We start from the raw sequence: 8103 nt of genomic DNA on the forward strand, positions 1-8103 counted from the left end.
GTTTTCCTTTAAGAGAAAGATTTTTTAATTCAATGAAAGTTTTTTGTTTGTTTGTTTGTTTTATAGTTTGATGTGCTGTACTTTTGATCACTGGTATATTTAAACAGGCTGTAACTATAAAAAAAATTTAACTGTTAAAAATTTTCTTTTATTTTGACCCTAAATTGTTTTAGTAAGATTTCTAATTTCACAAAAAAATGATGAAAAATGATGAAAATGTTGTTAGTTTTTGCTTCATTTTCAATAAATAAAATAAGCTTGATTTTTGGGACAAAACAATCTGAACTCTTGTTCAGACGCCTGGACTTTTCCAGCTTTCTTCATAAAGCTGTCAGTTCCTGACAAGGTGAAACTCTCGAGATGTGATGTTTCACTCTAATCTGAAACATGAGGAGGTCTTTGCTTCCAGCCTTTCTATTTTTGTAGAGGAATGTGGCCGACGCCCCCCAGCAGACAAACTCAGACACAGTTCGCCCACATCTTGCGCATCTTCGCCTCGAAGCCACCCCGGCACCCAGGTGGCACAGAGGACGTGAGGCGGGGGCATCAGGAGAAGAGGAAGAGCTGTTTGCCACGGCTGAGTGAACTGGCTGTGGCTGTTGCACAGACAGGAAACATAAAACACATGCACAGATGGACGTGTAGGGTTGGAGGGGCTTTGCAGATATGGGGCAGAATCACAAGGCCCTCAGCCGTGTAGAAGATAGTTGGGATCTGTGACGGCCGGAGTCAGGTGACACTCAGGTGATGTATGGTGGCAAGTCTTCAACAGCCTTTGTTTAGATTCAAACTCTAGTTTGCATCCTAATAGGAGCCATAAGACTAGGATAATAATCTCTAAAGCCTATAATTTAAAAATGACCCCAAAAAGACAAGGATGACTCCTTCAACATTCTGGATGTGGTTTGGATGGACCAATTAACCATTACAGTAAATATTTTTAAACATCCTTGGTACGTTTGTTTGCACGTCCAATGGACTACAGCGTATGGAAGTCTATAAGAGAGATGGCAATGAGGGGTAAAAAACCAAATCAAGGCTGAAAAGTTTCAGAGGTCAACCGGGTCACAGAAGAACATCTAAGAACCATCTGCAGGGAAAGTGGAGTCTGATGGATCATTTAGGGCTTGTCCACACGTAGCCGGGGATCTGCCAAAACGTAGATATTTTTAAACGTTTTGGCCTGTCATCCACACGAAAACGGAGTTTTTTCACACGAAAACGGATCTTTTTAAAAGCTCCGGCCAAAGTGAAGATCTGCGTTTTCTCCGTTTTGGGTGTCTGCGTGTGGACGGACAAAACCGGAGTTTTAAGGTCCGCAACGTCACTTTCCGCGACAAAAAATGCTGACATCACGTGTGCGACCTGTGTTTACACTAGCCGACAGCATGCATGCCCTCAGAGCTGCGCTCGCTTTATCAATTGTCCAAGCGCTTTTTGCTTGTTGGTTTTTGCAAGCGGAATTACTGCTCCTTGCGGAAGACCACAGACGAAGGACGAGGTTAAGAACGGGGGAAGTACTGCCGCCTACAGGTCTGGCATGTCCTTAACAACGTATTTATCCGGGTACGTGTGGACAGAGTTTTTTAAACGAGGTGGTGTGGATGCAAGTTTTTGGAGGGGCGGATATTCGTTTTTTTAACCCTTTGATGCATGAATTATGAAATCTTCAACCATGATTTTTCTAACACTTTTTTTCATTTGTCTTTAGGTGTGAATGAAACAAATTTCAAAAAATATTGTTGTAAAATTTTATAATTTACAAATTATGGGGCGACGGTGGCACAGGAGTTAAGTGCTCGCCCCGCAATCGGAGGGTTGCAGGTTTGAGCCCCGCTCAGTCTGTCGCTGTCATTGTGTCCTTGGGCAAGACTCTTAACCCACCTTGCCTGCTGGTGGTGGTCGGAGGGACCGGTGGCGCCAGTGCTCGGCAGCCTCGCCTCTGTCAGTGCGCCCCAGGGCAGCTGTGGCTACATCGTAGCTCATCCCCAACAGTATGTGAATGTGTGTGTGAATGGGTGAATGACTGATTGTGTTGTAAAGCTCCTTGGGGGGTTCCAGGACTCTAGAAGGCGCTATATCAAATACAGGCCATTTACCATTTACCATTTAATTTATTACATGTCCACCTCAGTGGACAGTGTACATTCTGAGCATGAAATATGTTGGCTTGGCTTACTGAAGTCCAAATGGAGGGGCTCAAATGCAATAAAGTCTTCAACAGCTGTACTTAATAGCAAAAACAAATAAATAACAATTTTGAGTACCTGTCCAATGTAGTGACCATTGTGCACCAAAGGGTTAAAGAAAACCCGGCTACGTGTGGACTAGGCCTTAGTCTAGAAGCTGAAATGCATCTTTTGAGACTATTGTAATTTAGATGCATATAAAATCATATTAAAGATTTTAGGATAGCTGATTTAAAGTTAGTTTATTTTTATTTTTTTTACCCACTCAGTCTAAAAACAAGCAGGTGTTTCCTTCAAACACTGATTAAATAAGGTCAGCTGCTCCAGCCTCTCTTCTTACAACACTGCTTCATATTTTACAGATGTTCTCTCATTATTCACAAGCCCAGCAGCTACATGACAGTAAATCAGGGCAGCAAATTTCCCAAGCATGGATATTCATTTTGCAAGCCCGGTTGCCTTTCCCGCTCGCCGACTTTTACGCGGCCGATTTGTTCCGTGAGTTTGAGCTGCACCTGTTATGAGCTGCAGAAAGCTGCAGGTAAATGGTTTTAAGGTGCCACCGAGGCTATCGCAGCGTCCCGACTCGCCTCTGCCACCTCCACCTCATTTCATACATTAAGTGCTTTACCTTCAGGAGCAGGAGGCTGCATCCGTTATCGGTCTCTCCCCTTTTGCTCCTCGCTGCTCCCATCACCTCACACTCGTGTCTGCTTTTATCTCCCCTGAAAAGACTTGCAGAGCAGTCGCTTTTTGGGGCCTTCAAATGAGATTTAACAAGAGTCATATTCCGATAAGCCGGCCTGCAGGTGCACCACCTTCTTATCCGTTTAGTTGTTCTGGGCTGGAACCAGAACCGATTCGGCAGTAATGTACTGCAAGTAGGGTGCAGCCAGTACAATGAAATTATTCACATAGGCACCCAAGTCTAATATTAATGTCTGAATAAATAAATAAAATAATGTGTTTCTGCAAAAGAGATCAGTACTTTTACTTCACATAGAAAAAAATAAATGCTATTGTAGCAGTAAAAAGGTAAAGAACAACAAAAACTATGATTCGTTTACTTTGACACATTCTTGGGTCGCTGGAGAACAGGTAGAGACAAAATTGCAAGTATTTGCAGATTTTCTGGTATAATTCTACCAAATTTGTACATTTGGCGGGTTATCAAATGGGCAAATTGACACTGACATGCAAAATTTACTTTGTCGTAATTTAGTCTTGATTAAGTCTATTCTTATCGCATGTGCAAACCACAAGTTGCCTGAAATCCCTCAAGCTTTTTGGCTCGTGAAGAGTTTCAGTCCAGTGCCTTCCAGGCTGCCTTTTGTGTGACCTTTGTGTGACCTTCTGTTGATGCTTCCTGACTACCTTCTTTTCAGGCTGCTGTTTCTACCAATTCTGCCTTTCTCGGGACCCCATGTTTACCGTATCTTACTCATTTTTCTCTTCCTTCACATTTTTAGCTAATTTTTCCCATTTCCCCAATTTTTATTATAGGTTTTGACCTTTTTATTGTTATTATTTTTGTGCTTGAGAAGCACTTTGTGATTTTTATCTTGAGAGGTGCTAAATAAAAAACTGCATCTTTGTCCCCTTTTTCTTCTTCTTCCTTTTTCAGGTTGCTCTTTTTTTTCTTGAATACGCTTTATTGACAAAGCACATAATACAACTACAAAGAAATAACAAGCACAATGTCAGGCGGTTTCTATGGTGAAAAGAAAACAGTCTAACAAAGAATCACATGATATTGAACCGGGAACATACGTTTATGGTTTTGGCAGCTTTCAAATTGTGAGAATGTTGTATGGTTTTTATATATTGTCTGGTTTCATTTAAAAAGCACCGAAAGGATGGTTTTGCATTAGAAAATGTTCGACTTATGTATATGAAATTTAGCTAATAATATCAATAAATTAATCAAATAAAATGTGTTTGCCCTGTGCTTGGGGTACTTAAAGAAACCAAATAATATTTCCTCATAACAAAGAGAGAACTCAGAAAAGATTAAGGAAACAACAAAAACGCAAAATTCTTGCCAGAAAAGATTTGTGTATGAGCACGACCAAAATAAATGAGAAATATCTTCCTTCACACAGTTACAAAATGTACCGTTAACATCAATTTCCTTTTTATACCATATAAGAAAAGATCTGGTTGTGTAAAAATGATGAATAACTTTAAAAGATATTTCCTTTACTTTGTTATTTAATAGAAATTTTGACAGTAAGGTCCAAATCTTCTCCCACTCCAGGTCCTGGTATAAGTTATTCCAGTAGGCGACAGCCGTTGGGACACAAGTTCTGTCTTTTTGAAACAGAGTTCGTATTTCACGGTTGTTTTTCCGTTTTATAGCGGGGAAACACACCTGACCAACACAAGTAACAGCAGGATCCAGCGGTAAGGGGGTCAAATCATTAACAACAGGATCTCTAAACAACATTAAGACCCCAGCAGGGATGGCATCAAACACTTTGGTGGAACAGGAAGATCATATGTATCCATAAATTCTGCGTAAGAGAGTAAACCTCCAACAGGATTAATAAGTTGTGCAACACTATGAATCCCATTATCAAACCAGTTACTTAAAAACACAGACTTGTGTTTGTATGAAATTTCTCTATTGTTCCAAATATAGTATCTATGTGGAGAAAAGTTGTGTTTATAGATCAATGACCAGGAAAGAAGCATTTGTTTATGGAAGTTGGATAGTTTTAAAGGGATTTTATCGATATTGTTACAATTACAAAGCAAAAGGAAGTTAAGACCACCAATATTTGAAACAATATAATTGGGAATAAAGTTTCAAATTGAGGTTGGGTTCCTGAAAAATGGTTTAATCCAGTTTATTTTAAACACATTATTTAATGAGGAGAAATCCAGAAGGTTTACTCCACCATGTTGGTGTGAGTTGGATAAAACTGATCTGTTAATGTAATGAATTCTATTCTTCCATATGAAGTTATAAAGAAGTCTGTCAGTATCCGCCAGAGTTTCTTTATTTACATCAAGAGACAAAGCAGCATGAGTTAGACGAGATGAGCCCTCTGCTTTAGTCACTAGAACTCCCCCTTTAATGGATCAATCCCGCTGCAGCCAAGCATTTAGCTTACGTTGTGTTTTGTCCAAAAATGGAGTGAAATGAAGGGAGAACCTGGTGGACTGATGTTTATTAATGATGATAGCAAGGTAACTGACAGACTTTCACTGGGATGCCAGCGATAGATAGACCGTTACAGTTTCTAAGGGCAAGCAGTTGACATTTGCCAATGTTTAGGTGGAATCCTGAAGCTAAAGAAAAGGCATTCATTGTGTTAATAGCCATTTGCACCCACGAAGCATTTTTTAAAAAGAGATTGGTATCATCTCATATCACCTTCTTCTGCTTCTGCTCCTTCTTCTTCTTATTATTATTATTATTATGCTGCTTTTTCTGCTTCTTCTTCTTCTCCTTCTTCTTCTTCTGCTGCTCCTTCTTCTTCTCCTTCTTCTGCTTTTTCTTCTTCTCCTTCTTCTTCTTCTCCTTCTGCTTCTGCTCCTTCTTCTTATTATTATTATTATTCTGCTTCTTCTTCTTCTCCTTCTGCTTCTTCTCCTTCTTCTTCTGCCTTTTCTTCTACTCCTTCTTCTCCTTCTGCTTTTTCTTCTTCTTATTATTATTATTATTATTATTATTATTATTCTGCTTCTTCTTCTTCTCCTTCTGCTTCTTCTCCTTCTTCTTCTGCCTTTTCTTCTACTCCTTCTTCTCCTTCTGCTCCTTCTTCTTCTCCTTCTTCTGCTTTTTCTTCTTCTCCTTCTTCTTCTGCCTTTTCTTCTACTCCTTCTTCTCCTTCTGCTCCTTCTTCTTCTCCTTCTTCTGCTTTTTCTTCTTCTCCTTCTTCTTCTGCCTTTTCTTCTACTCCTTCTTCTCCTTCTGCTCCTTCTTCTTCTCCTTCTTCTGCTTTTTCTTCTTCTCCTTCTTCTTCTTCTCCTTCTGCTTCTGCTCCTTCTTCTTATTATTATTATTATTCTGCTTCTTCTTCTTCTCCTTCTGCTTCTTCTCCTTCTTCTTCTGCCTTTTCTTCTACTCCTTCTTCTCCTTCTGCTTTTTCTTCTTCTTCTTCTTCTTCTTCTTCTTCTTATTATTATTATTATTATTATGCTTCTTCTTCTTCTCCTTCTGCTTCTTCTCCTTCTTCTTCTGCCTTTTCTTCTCCTTCTTCTTCTTCTGCCTTTTCTTCTCCTTCTTCTTCTGCTTTTTCTTCTTCTCCTTCTTCTGCTTCTTCTGCTGCTCCTTCTTTGTTGTCTTCTCGATCTTCACCTTCTGCTTCTTCTTCTTCTTCTTCTCCTTCTTATTCTTCTTTGTCTTCTTCTTATATATGTTTGAAAAACCCCAGTTTCCAATATGTTGCCTCTGATTTTAGAAAGAAACTAAGTGCCAACACCCTGAGCTCTACAGTAAAAAGTACAGTTTTCCTTTTCATTTGACATCTTGAATTATAAAGCAAGAAGGTGAACAACTTGCCCTTAAAGAAGCTACGAATGTGAGCCACTTTAACAAGGATAGGTGTTGAAAGGCTGCCATCTCCATGAATACAGCCCATTTGGTTGGTTTGTGGTCTGAATCGAAGCCCAAGGGAGAGACATTTGTGTTTACTGAGATATGAGGACAGTGACAGAAGTCTGTTAAAATAAAACCCGATCATCCAAGGATTTGACCTGTTTCAACTCAGCCTTGAGATTATTCAGGTCTCACCAGTCTTTCACCCACTTCCACCAGCACTTCCCAACATGGATCACACAAGATCAGATTAAATTTTAAAGTCTTCGTCGACACGTTTCATCAGTTGCAAAGGATCTAATCAAAGCTACAATAGATTAAATAAATAGTCATGGGGTGTTTGTGATGTTTAATTGCCTAATTATCAATGTCTGCACAGTCCAGTGAGTGATTTTAGGGGTCACGGGTCTGGTACCAAGGTCTTCTGGGTCAGAAGTAAGAAAGTTTAGACTTCTGTTTACATCAGATTTGTTACAAAGCATTTAAAATAGATATGAATTGTAGAGCGTCCTTCTTCTACATCATGGCTGTTTTACTTCCCTCTTATCCTCCCAGCGTGCTCTGCCTCCCTCCCTTTCCTTGTGGGTGAGGTGAACGGGGTGTCAGAAGGGGTGTGGGAGGCAGTTGATAAGCTGAACCTCGTGGGACGACAGTGAACTTGTTGGCAGCAGAACGTCGGTATCCTGAAGCCATTGATGAGCTCGATACGTTTAATCGGGGTGGTCCATTTCTCTTCGTGCACCCCCTCCACCTCTCTCCTTCCCCTCCAAAGCTCATCCCGCCACTCTTCAAATCCACTCCTCCTCGTCATTTATACCATGACTGTAGGCACGAGGGGGGTGAGGAGAACAAGACACCCCTCCACAAAACAGAGATAAAGAAAAAATGTAATACTTCCACATTTTCCAGTGCTCCTTTCATCATTATTCAAAAATTAGTTTTTAATGCAATGAGTAGCTCCAATCATGTTAAGGTCTGCATGATTCAGATAGTATCATAATTACAATTAGATTACATTACCGCAATCAGAGAAAGGGGGGATCGTTAAGAGAAGGAATATAAATTGCTTTAGTTTTACAAGTACTGAGCAAGCAGAAATTTGAATTAATCTCCACTTAAACATCTACCCCCTTACAGAATTGCAAAGCATGCTGGTTTCTTTCAGGCCATCAATACAAATTAAGAGGAAAGTATGATATTTTTTCCCCTTTTCCCCGAGAAAAAAAAAAAACAAAAAAGTGAAGTTTGACTCTAGAAGAGCTGACATTCATTTCACAGCTAAGTCAAAAGTTTCTTTCAACTTGATGTTTGAACATGGCTGCATGTCGGCACAGTTAGCAGCACTCTTGTGTTGCAGTGAACGGGTTA

General features: G+C 40.0%; 1 pseudogene; it reads right to left on the reverse strand.

Annotated features, from left to right (window-relative positions):
- Window positions 1–5362: 5362 nt before the first annotated feature.
- LOC139068957 (DNA ligase 1-like) lies at window positions 5363–7546 on the reverse strand (annotated as a pseudogene).
- Window positions 7547–8103: the final 557 nt, after the last annotated feature.

Source organism: Nothobranchius furzeri, chromosome 3 (genome assembly GCF_043380555.1).
Source record: "Nothobranchius furzeri strain GRZ-AD chromosome 3, NfurGRZ-RIMD1, whole genome shotgun sequence".
NCBI classification, from domain to species: domain Eukaryota; kingdom Metazoa; phylum Chordata; class Actinopteri; order Cyprinodontiformes; family Nothobranchiidae; genus Nothobranchius; species Nothobranchius furzeri.